The 15,118-nt window shown below is 45.9% G+C and overlaps 1 protein-coding gene across 1 annotated transcript in view; it reads right to left on the bottom strand.

The window, feature by feature from the left end:
* Ston2 (stonin 2) overlaps positions 1-9,151 on the bottom strand; it is a 147,885-nt gene extending 138,734 nt beyond the window's left edge. The window contains exon 1 of the mRNA XM_075947250.1: positions 8,982-9,151. The gene's annotated coding sequence lies outside the window, so the exon portion shown is untranslated. The remainder of the gene's footprint in view (positions 1-8,981) is intronic.
* Positions 9,152-15,118: the final 5,967 nt, after the last annotated feature.

The following is a 15,118-nucleotide window of genomic DNA, read 5'->3' as shown; positions in this document are numbered from 1 at the left end:
CCTGTCACGGCACTGTCCAGCCCACACCCAAAAACAGTCACCTTCCACTTTATTTTCTGTGCTATTCGATGAGTCCTTCTTATCTCCCAAACATTAATCTCAAAGTGCTTTATGACTCTAAATTAAATAACTCATGTAATCCTCATAACTCTAGGAAGTTCTGTAATTATCCCTTTACAGAGGTAAGGAGAATGATAATAATAAATAACTTATTACAAAATTGCAAACCTGAACAGTCCATCTAGAAGCTTTTATCCATCTGACCATATTCCAACCATGCAACATATCCCCCCTCCCACGCTATAAATGTTCTTTCTGTAAGTAGAAACAGTAGAAACCAGAAACACATATGTAATAAACTAGCCAGGACCCACCTCTGCAAAGGGCCTAGACTTGACAGGTGCACAGGACAAAATGCAACCAAATGATAGAGGATCAAAGCCCCTGGTCCTGTGGCCACTGGAGAGACCACCCAAGCCACCCAGATTAAAGGCTAATGTGACATTAAATGACTCTGATTCTTTGGAACTGTATCTGCAAGGCCTGCTCAGGCAGGAGGAACTTAAAACCCACCAGCGGCAAAGCATGTGAACACTAGGGCCCTGAGAGTGATGGGGGGCACTGGTAGGGGAGTCCCTAAACACTGTGATGGGGGCTGGCAAGCTGCTACAGCCAGCACTGCCCACTCGGGTCAAAGAGACTGTGGAGTGAGTAGCTGTCAGACCGCAGTACAGATTGCCCCCTTCTCAAACCCTTCTCAAATGACCTCTTTTCTAAAGGTTAGTTTGTAACAGAAGCATTCAGGTAAGTGGAAATAGGAAAATAGATAGCCTCTTTCTCAAATAGCCTCTTTTCTAAAGGTTAGTTTGTAACAGAAACATTCCAGGGAAATGTTTCCAGAGGAAAAAGGAGAGAGAGAACTGTTCTTCAACCACACCGGGAAAATAAGGGCGGCTTTCTCCCACGGGGCTCTCTGTGGGTGTGCCGGCAGTGAACATCCAGCCCACCGGTGCTGTGGAGGGCTTTCCCTTTCGTTCCCAGACACCATAATGGTGATTAAGTGTACAGCTTCCAAACCTAAGGGATTAGAGGAGGTGGATTCAAAGCCCAGCTCCCCTCTAACCTCAGACCCTGTCTCAGCTGCAGAAGGAGACACACACTGACTCCAGGGGCAGAAAAGACAAAACGCGGCAGAGCCGAGGACCTGGCACATAGAAAAACTCAATGAGTGAGGGTTATTGGCAGGGATTTTGATCATTTCAATAACAATGTAAATTTTCCGCACTCTTCAGCTGTTTATCATGTGAATAGGGAAATGCAGACCCGAGGAAAAAATGAGTATTTTATGTTTGGCAAGAGTGGAGAGATAAGAAAGTGAGCTTCGGTTCTGACAGCTCTGGGTTCATAAAAATGGCTACTATGTAAACTGTGCCCCACCTAACCCTTGGTCTGGCTAGCCTCAGCCCACCCACTTAATCAAAGCATTATAGGTCTTTCCTTCCAAAGTGCCGATCAAGAAAGATAGACAGACAGACTCAGTTCTTAAGCAAACAATGAAATCAAATCTGTTCTTAAATAAAGCGTCTCACTTAAAAAAAAAACAAAAAACAAAAACAAAGAAAAAGCAGTTATAGGCCTGGGGAAATGACTCAGTGGATGACAGTAGCTGTCATGCAAGCATGAAGACCCGAGTTCAAGTCCCCAGAACCCAAATAAAGGCCTGATGCAAAGTACAAGTGTCTATTATAAACTCAGCATGGGGAGATGGGGGCGGGGGCAGGTGGTGAATCCTTGAAAACTTGAAGGGTATCTAGTCTGGCATACGCCAGAGCCAAGCAACTAAGAGACCTAGTATCAAAAAGCATGGAAGGTGAGGACTGGCACCTGAACCTGAGGCTGCCCTCTGACCCTCACGCTCATGCTATGGCACACATGTGCCCACATTTACATACAGAGACACATCAAGAAGAGAAGGAGGAGGGAGAAGAGGAGGAAGGAGGAGAGGAGGAGGAGAAGAGGAGGAGTTGTAACTGGCATCCTCTCCCACATGCCAATTCCCGAGGCTTAATATTAATTACAAACTGTTTAGTCAATGGCTCAGGCTACTTACTGGCTAGCTCTACATATAAATTAACCCATTTCTAATAATCTGTGTATCACCACGTGCCCTGTGGTTTCCCAGTAATGCCCTGGCATCTTACTCCTCCAGCGGCTGCTGGCATCTCTCTCGACTTTGCCTTCTTTCTCCCTGTATTCAGTTTGGCTTTCCCGCCTAGCTATATTCTGCCTCAAAGCAGCTTTATTCACCAACCAATAAAAGCAACACATATTCACAGCATACAGAAGAACATCCCACATCAGGGAGGAGCAGCAGCAAGAGCAATTCCATACCTTCAAAAGGCAGGCAATAGAGGGCTGTATCAAGTTGGTAATGGCTTGGTGTCTCACTCCCAAGTACAAGCAGACTGAAAGAAACTGACAGACCCACAACCTGCTGACATTTGGGGACCTGTCACCAGACCCTGGCTGACTTTTGGTAGAAAGAACTCAATGCCATTTTATTCAGACAGCACATTTGCACGGACCCAAGCACAAAAATGGCACTTTCTTTCAATAAAAGTCACAGTGAAGCTTGAAAGAAAAGGGTGCAATTATCTAAATTTAAAACTAATGAGGAGTTTCAGGCATTAGCAATCGAAAACCTCTGTGGTGTATAATGCTAGCCGGAGAAATCCTCGCTAGGTGGCAAGGCCCAAAGTCCTTAGTGTCACAGTCCTTGTGATGCTCTGGGAAGCAACTTAAGCCAGGCACCAGCTAATATGAGGAGAGGTGGGGGTCAGCTGAGGGGGAAGTGCCAAGGGATTCCTGAATGACTGTGAACCTCCCATTTGACCTTTAAGTCATCTTAGAAGTAGAGAGTGGCTGATGGTCTGCCAGACGACAGCATGTATGGTAGGGTTAGGCTTTATTTATAAAGAGGTTTGACAGCCTCAGCTCCCAAGTGCTTTCCTATTAATAAAACGAGCATGGTAAGAAGGTCACATCAGAGTTCTGTGCTATTCATCTACTAATGAATAATATTCAGTGGTTAGGAGGTTATGCAAATTTTTATGTGCATGAGCATTTATATGAGATGGGCAGAGGGCAGCTAAGCAAGGAAGAGAAGCCATCAGCTCCAGCCTCTCTGCTTTCTGTGGACTCTCTCATCCAGACCAAGCGTCACCAGGGCTGAACCACAGTTCACAGAGGTTCGTTACCTATGAAACCAGTGCTTTGGTTCCATGAAATCTTCTACATCCCTCCCAGGGCACCTGCTCCTTCGCAGACCTACACAGCCAGAGCTCTGAATTCCTAGCACTCGGTGCCCTCTTGGTTAACTGCCCGCTGACTGTCAGTGGTCTCACCATTAACTGGTATTAATTTATGCAAATATTAGGCCCCTTCTCTCCTAGAACAGAGGCTGTTGGATGACACAGATTCCCCACAACTTCCTCTCGTGTTTTGTACCCAGATGGTCAATATCATCATGTGAGCCACCTTCCAAAGGCTATGCTGGACCATCACAAACATCCGAATCATTGAGCATCATCTTCTGATCAAACACATACCTGCTAAGTGTGGTACTCTATCACATCTCAGGGTCTTTTCAAGTGCCACTCTATGTTTTAGTTTTGGCTCACTCTATTTTATATGAACAATATACACTGCTTCTAAAATTCTCTACGCATATCCCATTAAGATATTTTATGCTCCTCGCCTTGAAACACATCTTGTAGGCTGCTAGTCAGTACTCAGAACTTTGGGCCCCAAATGATTTCATGTGCTCACATGCTGCATATTAGTGTGTTGTGGAATATTAGTCGAAGATGAGTTACATTTGTTTATGCTGTGGGACATTTGTTTAATGATGCAAAGATGTGTTGCATTCTTTTACATTGCGTTTGTTTAACTCTGTGAAGCTGTGTTACTTTTTCTGTCTAAAACACCTGACTGGGCTAATAATGATTGGAACAGCCAATAGCTAGGCAGGAGGGGGATAGGCGGGGCTGCCAGGCAGAGAGAATAAATAGGAGAAGAATGTGGGAGGGGAAATGAAAAAAAAAAAAGGAGAGGAGGACTCCAGTGACCAGCCACCCAGTTATACAGCAAGCCCGGAGTAATAAGTAAAGTAAGGTTTACAGAAAGATAAAAGCCCAGAGGCAAAAGGTAAAAGGGATAATTTATGTTAAGAAAAACTGGATAGAAACAAGCCAAGCTAAGGCCAAGAATTCATAAGAAAGAATAATTCTCCACGTGTTTAGTTGGGAGCTGGGTGGCAGGCCCCCAAAGACAAAAGAATAAAAACAAACAAAAAAAAATCAAACAACTTTAGGGTGGGCACACAACAGCTATCTGGCTCCTAGATAGAGGTCACCCTTTTGTTATGTCTGAAATTAAGAAAAAGAAAGAAAAGAAACTCTTGTTTCGTTTCCTGCGCAAACCAACATGTTTTCTCTTTAACAACCATTTTTCAAGCACTCTGTCATTGCAGGAGTGATGAGTCAGCGTTGAGGGAATTGCTGGGACTTGTTCCTCCTATTACAACAAGCCCAAGAGTTCGGGGTTGGTTGTTCTTGGATTCTCAGAGGATTATTTATCTTGGGGTAAAGATGGACTGCAATTTGCAATGACCACACCATACAGATGTTTAGTCATGAAGGTGACCTCAAATGAGACAAGCAATTTCTTGGTCTGACTCTCGTAAAATTCAGCCAAAAGTCCACCCAGTGGGCAAGCTCCAGGAGAGGTCAGCCTGGAGTAACAAAAGAGTGAGAGGGGCTAAGACTGGAACACGTGGACAGGCCAGGAATAGAGGTCTGGAGCCGGATGAGAGGGTGTGTGCTCAAAGGCAGGATGGAGAGACTAGGCAGAATTACAAAGGGGTGGGACAAAGCAACCCTTGTATGCTTCTAGACTCTCCAACTCAGCTGCTTTGCATTTTCTCACTAGGAGAATTGCATGTGACATTTAATATAAACCTAGCTGGGCAGGGTAGTACACACCTGCACCCTCAGTACTTAGGAGGCTGAGGCAGGAGGATTGCTGAGAGTTCCAGGACAACCAGGGCTACATAATAAGGCTCTATTAAAAAACAAAACAAAACAAAAACCTCAAGCAAGCAAGCAGTTAATAAGAACTGGAGGCTCAAGGACTCCTACACACCCCGATGCTCGTGGCCTGGAGCAGCCTACAGCGGGACACATGCCTCAAGAACGCCAGAATTATTCATAGGCCCTCCCTTTCAGGTCTTTCTCTCAATACATCTTAATTTCCGCCTTTAGCAGTTCAGTGTGAGACCTCTGGGCTAGGAGCATCAGCATCTTCAGAACACTAGGTACAAAAGCTTACTCTCAGGCCTGACCCTGGACTGACTGGCTCAGAAACTCTGGGGTGGAGCTGGGGGTGGAGCCACAAGCTCTTGACTAGGGTCTTCCAAGCGGTGTTGATGCCCTTAAAGTTTGAGAACCATGTTTTTAGATGATATTAGGAGATAATATCAACATAGATGAGCATGAACATTGTAGGAAGACTCATGAAAAAGACAAGCCCCTCAAATATCAGATAAAGAATTTTCTAAACCTGTTATTTCAAGACATATGAAGAGGATTTGAGGCTGTTGGGTGAACTCAGGACCTCACCATCTCTTGCTTTTAATCTCACCGATTTCAAACTTCTCTCCACAACGCTACTGGAGATTTGTGTTTGGCCTGAAAAAAAAAATCTGACTTTGTTAAACCCCATTTAAAGTCCTCCATTAGGAGCTGGGGAGATGGACCATGAGGTAATAGTGCTTGCTCCACAAGCATGAGGACCTGAGTTCAAATGTCCAGCACCCATGTAAAAAGACTCATAAACCTGTAATCATCGGTAGTGTGGGGAGCAGGGACGGGGAAAGTGTAGAGGCCTGCTGACCACCAGCCTCGCTGATGCAATGAGAGACCCTGTCTCAAGAGAATGAGGAAGAGAGAGTAAGTCGGATACCCAAATCCTCCTTTGGCTTCTAGGTGCACAAACGAATGCACACACACACATGGTCACACACACACACACACCTGCCTTTAGTGGTTGTGTTCTGCCTATAAAATAAAGTCCCAAGCCGGGCGATGGTGGCGCACACCTTTAATCCAAGCACTCGGGAGGCAGAGGCAGGCAGATCTCTGTGAGTTCGAGACCAGCCTGGTCTACAAGAGCTAGTTCCAGGACAGGCTCCAAAGCCACAGAGAAACCCTGTCTCGAAAAACCAAGAAAAAAAAAAAGTCCCAAGTGCCTGGTCTACAACCCCAAATCCTTTTTATCTACCTTTGGTAATTTCCCTGACCTTGTTTTCTTGCCCTGCTTCCAATCTCCACAGCCATGTCTCCCCATCTGCAGGAAGCTTATATGGTCTCTGACATCATGGCTGACCATGTCACTGACCTTGGCCAACAGCATGGAGCTGTAGGGACAGCCCAGCCACCGCTCACATCCTAGCAAACTTTAAATGTGAGCATCCTACGTCTTTCCCCTGCCATAAGTGAAGTCGGTATTGTCTTTGGGCAAGGCTGGTTTGTTTTTAAGTTATGTGGGACTGTAAATAAAGACACGTGAGGATCCACCTGGATGCACAGCATCAAGGAGCAAGGAATTTGAGTGACCACAGAGCGGTGGGATTTGGGGTGACTTGTCACTTAGCCCAAGCTGACTACAGCAACACTTGTCATCTTTCCGCCCCGCTTGCAGTGGCTTCTCTCCTCTCTTCTACCTTGCTGCCAATGACTTCGGCTGCTCATTCTATCCTGAGCTCAAGTGGTGAACTCTCAACCTGGGCTTCATCTCTAAAAGGTCACCCTCACTTTTAGAACCTCCTCTAGAGGCCACAGACCTGAAACTCTGTCCTGGGAGCTGTGTTACGGGCTTCCCACCTAACAGCATCATCATCATCATTATTATTTTATCATACCGTCTCTTCACTATTTAACAAAATCATTATCACTCGTGAGGAGGCCGGCTCAGAGAACCAAAGCAGGGTGGCCAAGTTTCCCAGCCACAGTTAGAGCCAGGGCTCTCACCGGGTGGGAGTCTGGCTTTGAATGAAGCAATCTGCCCTGTACCACATACCTCTGTCCCTCCCCAGCTGCAAGCTTTCCAATCCTCCCACTCTGCTGGGAAGGAAAAGGCTGCAACAACAGCTGAAATCCACACTAATCTCACACTTGCACGATTTGCATCGAGAAATGTACCCTGGGCCTGAGAAGGTACACTTTTCCTAGATGGTGTATTCATCCTAAGGTAGACAAGGCACTGGGAACCTCAGAAAAACAGGGCTAGTTTGTCTGACCTTTCCCCTCCCAGGTCCAGGCTGCAGGGGTGGGGTGGGATGCCGAGATAAGCCGATGGCCACTGAGAACACAGAGGTCTTTAGGGTTTGTTCCAGAGGAGGAGGAGGCAGGAGAAGGCTCACAACTCCAACAAGCGATACATGTGATATCTTAGGTTTAGTAGCACAAATAAGCATGTAGTCGAGTGTCTGTTTGTGTCTCAGATTGAACAGCAAAGGAGCAAGGATCTGACGACAAAGGTCTGACTTAGAGCACCTGAGTCAGGCATCCCATCAGTTGCATAGAGACAGAAACACAAATTTCAGTTTTCTGTCAGCTGCTGGCATTCTGTCATAAGGTTGAGAATTTCCTTTGTGTTTCTGCTTTTCTCTCTCACCTTTAAAAAGAATAAGAATCATAAAACGCTAAAAATAATTCCTCCATTACTCCGATCAACCATACAAATAGGGAGAGACAGAGAATTCAACAAAGTACCGTGATATTCTTTCTGAAAAACATTCACAGGGATACAAAGCATTGATTACTAATTCAGATTCATTTACCTCTGCCATCCTTTCCCATAGGATATATTTATTACCTTTAAACGAGGCCATCAGTAACATTGACATTTTTCTCCTTGGAGAGTAGAAAGCTGCTAAATGCTCCAAATGACTGTTGGGCCTGTTTGGACAGGTCTGATTTACTCTTAAAACAACCATGCACTTCACAATAAATAGTAAGAGCCAGCGTCTATCGAATGCTTGGTGCTGTGCTTGATATTTTTCAGATGCTGGCTCGTACAATCTTTCAAACAACGAGTGCAATCAGTGTCATCACTTTATAGATAAGGAGAGCAAAATAGGCGCAGAAAGCCTGGAGGAGACAGGGTGGAAGGCAAGCAGCCGCAGTAGCTGCACAGAACCAGAGTTAATGATTCACTTAAGCCCTCAGGCAGCTCCTTTCAACAGAGTCTGTGTGGGAACACACACACACACACACACACACACACACACACACACACACACACACACTCCAACTCTTCATCTCATGGAGAGGTCAGTGTCCAGTAAATCTTCCCCCCTTCCTCTGTCCCCCGCCCTCCCCAATCTTCAACTCTCCATCCCAACAAGAGGCGGTGACCTGCAAATTGCTTGGCAACGCGCGCAGGAAACTCCATCCAAAGCCCGGGGTCCAAGCGGCCCCTGGGCGCTGTCCAGCGGGCAGAGCGCCTGAGAGGCCAGGCTGGGGTCCTGTCTCAGAACACCCCGAAGCTGGGGCGCAACGCCAAGGCCGGGATTTCGATCGGGGGTGGGGCAAGGCACTGTCTCCAAGGACACCTGTTGTCGCCTCCCCACTCAGGACAGCGAAGCTGCCCTGGCCGAGTTGGATCTCAGGGGAAGGCATTGGCTGGCAAGAAGTGCTGGGGTGAGTATGGGGGTCACAGGAGACTCCCCACGAACACCCCGCGGAGGCCGCCTTCCTTCGTCCCTCCTCATCCGCCCCCTGAGGCTGGTGGCACGGTGGCGTTCGGCGTTGGCTCCGTGCGCGGTGCTCGGAGACGCACGGCGCTAGGACCTCGCGGCAGGCGCCCCCCTCCGTCCACCTGCGGCGCCTAGGTCGCTCCCCACCGCGGGTTGTACTCACCAGTGTCGGGGTGAGCAGAGTCCCGGCGTCGGCGCTGAGGTCCGCTCCAACACCAGCTCCCCAGCCCAGCCTCCGTCCGGCCGCTGCTCTAACAGAGCTGCCTCCGGGTCGCCGCGCCACCACTGCCCGCTCGCGACTCTGGGCTCGCTGGGCGCCCGCCGGCTCTAGGCTCAGCTCCCGCGGCTCCTGATTGGTCGTAGCGTGTTCGAGAGCCGCTCTCTGATTGGACAGGAGGAGTGGGGTGGGCGGGGTCACTCCTGGAGCTTTGCTGCCCTGGCCTTGGTCCCCCACCTCACCTGGGGCCAGCAGGACTCTGAAACCCGCTCGGATCCCCGCTACACCCAGTGGGGTCGGCCCAGCTAGCATCTGGGGGTGGGAACAGTGTCGCAGGAGTGGCGGGAACTTGGGATCATTATGGAATCCAGCTACTGTCCCTGAGTGCGGGTGGTTGTAAACCTCCACCATGCTGGGAAAGGTGCTTCCCTGGATTCTCTCATGCAAGCCACTTTGACTTTACATTTATTTTTCTGTACTTTTTACTGTAGGATGTAGGGCTTAGGTCAGACTCTGTAAACAGTAGGTGCCAAACAGCGTTTGTGAACTGAAATTGAACGCCACACACAATCTTTGTATGGTCCCTATCTACCAGAGCTAACAAAAAGGAAGCGATTTGTGGGAGAGCCCAATACCGTCAATATATTAAGAACTCTGTGCTAGGTACTATCCAAGAAAGGAGAAAGATGGGTTGAGGTCACCGACAAAGAACTTAATACCTAGTTGGAGAGATGAGGCTGATTCATAACATAATAATTACCCTAATACTAACAAGGTGCATATTATTTGGCAGGCATTATTCCAAGAACTTTATACACACTTTTATAATCCAGAAATTCAGGAAAAGTCTGCCATAAAGACATTTATGTGTGCGTGAGCCTCAGGGATAGAACACAGACGTTCTGAAGAGGCCACAATTTCATCGGAAAGACAGTAGCAGGGCCCTAATCTCTGAGGAGAAGAGGGGACCATAACTGTTCCCATCATGCATCTCTTTCCTTGTAGCTCTTTAACCCTCTCAACCTACCTCTTCTGGATCTTACTAAAAACTAAAAGCAAGCGGTGTAAATCCACACGCCACTCTTACAAATCTCTGCCACCCAGATAGGCAGTGGAGAAAAGCAGCTCCATGTTCTGCCGTTTATCTTAATGAACAAGTAAACAACACACCATATGCGACCATTTTCCTACAAGCTTTTCTCTCCTTCTGCGCTTTTGGGCTCACAGAACCCTTAAGAAGTGTGGCTGATAGAAAAATGCTTAAAAGATACCAGTTGGGATCAAGTTGGATCTACACTAGACAGTGATTGCATCTATCTTAGGTCAAAGTTAGGAACCACAGTCCATGGGAGAAAATCATCTCCATTTTCTGTCGCTTATATTAATGAACCTTTATATTGGAAAAGCAGACTGGACATGGGTTGAGCCTCATGTGGGTGGAAAATGGAGTAAAACAGGACAGAGGCAAGGTGAAGAAAGTCCTATCAGGGGCACTCCTCTTCAAGCCTCGGAAATATATACACGCATGCGTGTGTGTGTGCACACACACACCCTTACACACATACATGCTTGTGACTCCTGGATGATCACTTTTCATGGCCATGGCCCTTGCCAAAACAGAAGTCCAATTTAGCTGCTCATATGCTCACTTCAAAGGAGAGATGCTTGTTTCTTCCAGAGTTGGAGGCTGACCCAAGATGACGTGTCAAATTGCTCACTTCTGGCGGCCGCGAGCGAACTCCAGCCCACAAATACAAGGAAAGAATGAGGACCACAGAGTCTACTTGTCTTGTGGGCAAGGTCACTTATGCATAGTTCTATACCCTGCCTCATCTAGGAAAAATGCTTTACTTTGCTTTCATATTTCTTCTTTCCTGAATGGCACTTAGCACTCAAGAGCGAACTGAAATATCCCTTCCAGTGTGAGGCCTTCAGCAAGTCTCTCAGGCACACAGGAACAGTGCTCCATCCATCTGTCACGAGTCTTCTTCCACTAAATTGCATTGCTGCACAGCCCCAGTGCCTAGCTTACGATCAGAACACGGTAGGCACTCTGTAACATGAATGAGGCTAAAATTTCCAACAGGTTAATAAAATGCTAACCACATACTTATCCTAAATTTCAACAGGGTACCCTCCAGTTCCTGAACGAGGGGATATTGCCTTAAAAGTCACATCCATTCAACCTAACTGTAAACAAGTAGTTCTTATATGTTGGATGTTGTTAAGCAAAGAAAAAAATGAGAGCCTTATTGTATGGACAGAAGGTGAAGTGAGATTAAATACCTGATCTACAGAACAATGTTTCTTAAAAAACAAAGGTAAAAATTGCAGCACACTACAGTAATTCCACTTAAATAGTTAAGAAGATTGGCTTGGCACGGTGGTGCACGCCTTTGAATCCCACTACTTTGGAGACAGAAGCAGTTGGACCTCTGAGTTTGAGGCCAGTCTGCCTAGCATGCTCCAGGCCAGTCAGAACTACATTTGGACTGTGTCAAAAAAGAAAAAAAAAAAGATTAAAAAAAAAGAAAACAGAAAACATACATCTACATAAAAATTTGTTCAAGAGTATCATAGTATTGTTATAGATTGTGGCTGAAAAGTACAAAGCCAAGAAGCTCATCGATTGCTCATATGGAACATTGCAAATACCCAGTGTGATGGAGTATTTTGCCACGACAAAATGTTACGCAACATGAAAGAAGTCAGAAGCCAAAGGCCACATAGCATATAATTTCATTTCTATATTATATCAACAATAGGCGAATCTGTAAAGACATTGCAGAGGGCTGGTTATTGGGAGATGGAGAAGTGAGGAGTAATTGCTTCATGGTGGCCAGATCTCCCTTGGGGTAAAAAACCCCTTGGAAACAGAGAACAAATGTCTGCTGATTTGGGGGAGCAAATCTATTATTTTTGTACAGCATACATTCTGAGAGGGCAGAAAGTGCTCTGGGGAAAGTACTCATTCCATCCTAAACGAAGGACCTAAGCCTATGCAAATGGAGACTGCGCTTTCGTTTCCCAGTCACCCTGACCCAAATCATCACATAAAGCCTGTATTAATTACAACGCTGTTTGGCCAGCTACTCAGGCGTATTCCAAGCTAGCTCTTACATCTTAAATCAACCCATTTCTATTATTTTATGTTTTACCACAGGGCTCGTGGTTTGTTACCTCACATCTTGCTTCTTGGGCGGCTACAGAGCGTCTGCCTGACTCCACCTTCTTTCTCCCTGCATTCAGTTCAGTTTTCCTGCCTACCTATATTCTGCCCTGCCATGGGCCAAAGCAGCTTCTTTATGAACCAATGCTAATAAAACACATTCATAGCACACAGAGGAGAATTCCACATCATGTATGCTTCTCTAAGTGAAGGGACTTAGGTAGGCCTATAAAAGGAAACTAAATATAACTCATTTAGGCCTCATGCCCCCACCTCATCAGTCCAGAGAAACTTTACTTGTTAGATCTGTGCTGCCTAGGAGAATGGTCTATTAAAATACAAATATTGTCTTTTCATCTTTTGTGTGTGTGTGTGTGTGTGTGTGTGTATGTTATTGTGAGATAGATTATCACACAGCTTAGGCTGACCTTGAACTCACTACGTAGACAAGGATGGCTTTGAAGTCCTGATCCTCCTGTCTCCCCCTCCCAAGCATTGGAATTATATAGATGCATACCACCACAGCCAGCAAAGTGTTTTTTTTTTGAGACAGTCATTAGACATATGCTGTCAGACTTGAAATGCGGTTCATTGTGACTTGAAATACTGAGTTTTAAGTTGTACTGAAATATGAATAGCTGCATGGAGCGAATGACCACCAATACAGCAGTGTAACCTGAGCTAGTTTAAAGAATTAGAACCACGTGTGGCGGTGGACACCTTTAACCCCAGCAGTAGGGAAACAGATGCCGGTGAATATCTGAGTATGAGGTCAGTGTGATCTACACAGCGAGTTCCAGATCAGCCAGAGCAACATAGTGAGACTGTCAACAAACAAACAACAACAAAACACATTAGAACGTCTTGTGGTAAGGTCGTGGGAGAGTCTGTGTCTTTGCCTGTAGCCCGCCTCAAGCCTGCACCCACGCGATACGCTTCAGCAGCATTTCGCTGTCTCCGTCTCCCTTTGCAGGGTCACCGTGTCCATCAGCCCAACAGGAGTTAGCTGCTCCTTTATGCAAAGCGTTTCCATTCACAAGCGTTTATGGATTAGTCAATTTACGGAACATGCTGACACAGGAAAGAGTAACTATCTCAGGCAACTTCCAAGTGCTGGCTTAGACTGGAGAGACGACTTGGTAGTTAAGCGAGGGCACCGATCATAGCAGACTTGTGTTTCATGCCCGGCATCCATATCAGGCAGCTCCCTCCTGTCTGCAACCTGAGCTCTAGGAGAGCTGACAGCCCTTGATCTCCTTGGGTACATACACAGAGATAAGTAGTAAAAATTATTGTAAAGAGCTGGTCTTGAACGTTAAGAGGAAGGGAAGAGGGCTGGAGAGATGGCCCAGAGGTTAAGAGCACTGTCTGCTCTTCCAGAGGTCCTGAGTTCAATTTCCAGCAACCACATGGTGGCTCACAACCATGTGTAATGAGACCTGGTGACCTGGTACCTTCTTTGCCAGCAGTACATTGTATACTTAATAAAGAAATAAATCTTTAAAAACAAAGAGGAAGGGAAGACTGAAGAAATCCCTCTGAAGGGCGTGGCCCTTCCCTCCAGTGCCCCCCATTCACTGCTTTTCCAGGAGGGAAATTTTGCTGGCAAGATGCCGATGTTGGAGAACCTTATAATTTGTAACATTACATTGATTTTCGCCTATATATCATGTACTTGTGGTGGTCAGAGAGTAATTGGCAGAAGTTGGTTCTCCCCTTCCACCACTTGGCCTCTGGAGATAGAACTCAAGTTGTCAGGCCTGTGATCAAGTGTCTTTACACACGGAGCCATCTCATCGCCCTGAAGAATCCTTTAGATCATTTTTCCCCCACCCCAGGCCTTGAGACATTCTTAACTCCTTCAATACATCTCCAACTATACTTTCACTGAATTTGAAATCAATAATACGGCATGAAATCGTTTTCTAAGTTTTTCAAGTCTATAATTTAGTATCATCCATGGCAAGATTGATTTGTTGCATAAATATTTATGGAGCTCTTGTGTATTTTGCGTATGAACATCGCTAGGTGCCGTGGGAAGAAAGAAGGACTCGTTGTCACTTAGACCCTGGCAGGGAGGCACACAAAGAGCATCAACTTAACAAACATCAAGTGTTTAGAATTCTATTGCCCAGTGTGTAGCAATAGAAGTATTAGATATCATGGATATTGTTATTTAAAGATCATTTCAGGCTCTCAATCAAGTTTGAGAGTTATGGATCCAGGCCCACAGTAGAATGCTTGGCCAAGTGTAAGTGAACCCTTGAGGTCCAGACCATGTGGTGAAAAGAAATAAATTGATTAATGAGAAAATCAAATTCGTTCTTTAAAATCTCATATGGCTTTTATTTTAAGAAAGCTGCAAATTAGTGATCGTAAACAAAAAAGAACAGAGCAGACTCAGGGTGTGGCTCAGAGATAGAGCATTTGACTAGGGTTTAATCTCCAGCATTGCAAAAAGAAAACAATAAATCAATATCTCCTTAAGAAGAGCCCTGCTTGTACTGATGCCATGGCCCGAAGTTCCTCATTTTTTGATCCATAAAAACATGAAGTATTTTTCTTCTCCCTTAGCATCTGGGATTCCTTTCCTCATAACCCCATCCCTCCAAACAAAAGCCATCTCTCCTTTTTGTTCTCCTGTGCATTTCCTGACATCTTGGATAAATGTTTCCTTGGGTGAAAGAGAGTCCGGGAGATGAGTTTTTAAACACCTAGAGTTTACAACTGTAAAACTGGAGTCCTTACTGGACTAACATTCTCCATCATAGAAGAAAGATCTGACAGAGTAAAGTGAAGGGATGGTGTCTCCTTCATCATTAGTAGGAAAAAAACAAAGGAAGAACAAATAAGCCAATCTTTAACTAGAAAGAGCCTCGGCTACCAATGCCAGGTCCTGGAATGGAGGGAGGTC

Source organism: Microtus pennsylvanicus, chromosome 14, assembly GCF_037038515.1.
Source record: "Microtus pennsylvanicus isolate mMicPen1 chromosome 14, mMicPen1.hap1, whole genome shotgun sequence".
NCBI classification, from domain to species: Eukaryota; Metazoa; Chordata; class Mammalia; order Rodentia; family Cricetidae; genus Microtus; species Microtus pennsylvanicus.
The sequence above is the reverse complement of the archived record's forward strand: the minus strand, read 5'-3'. Positions and strand labels throughout refer to the sequence as shown.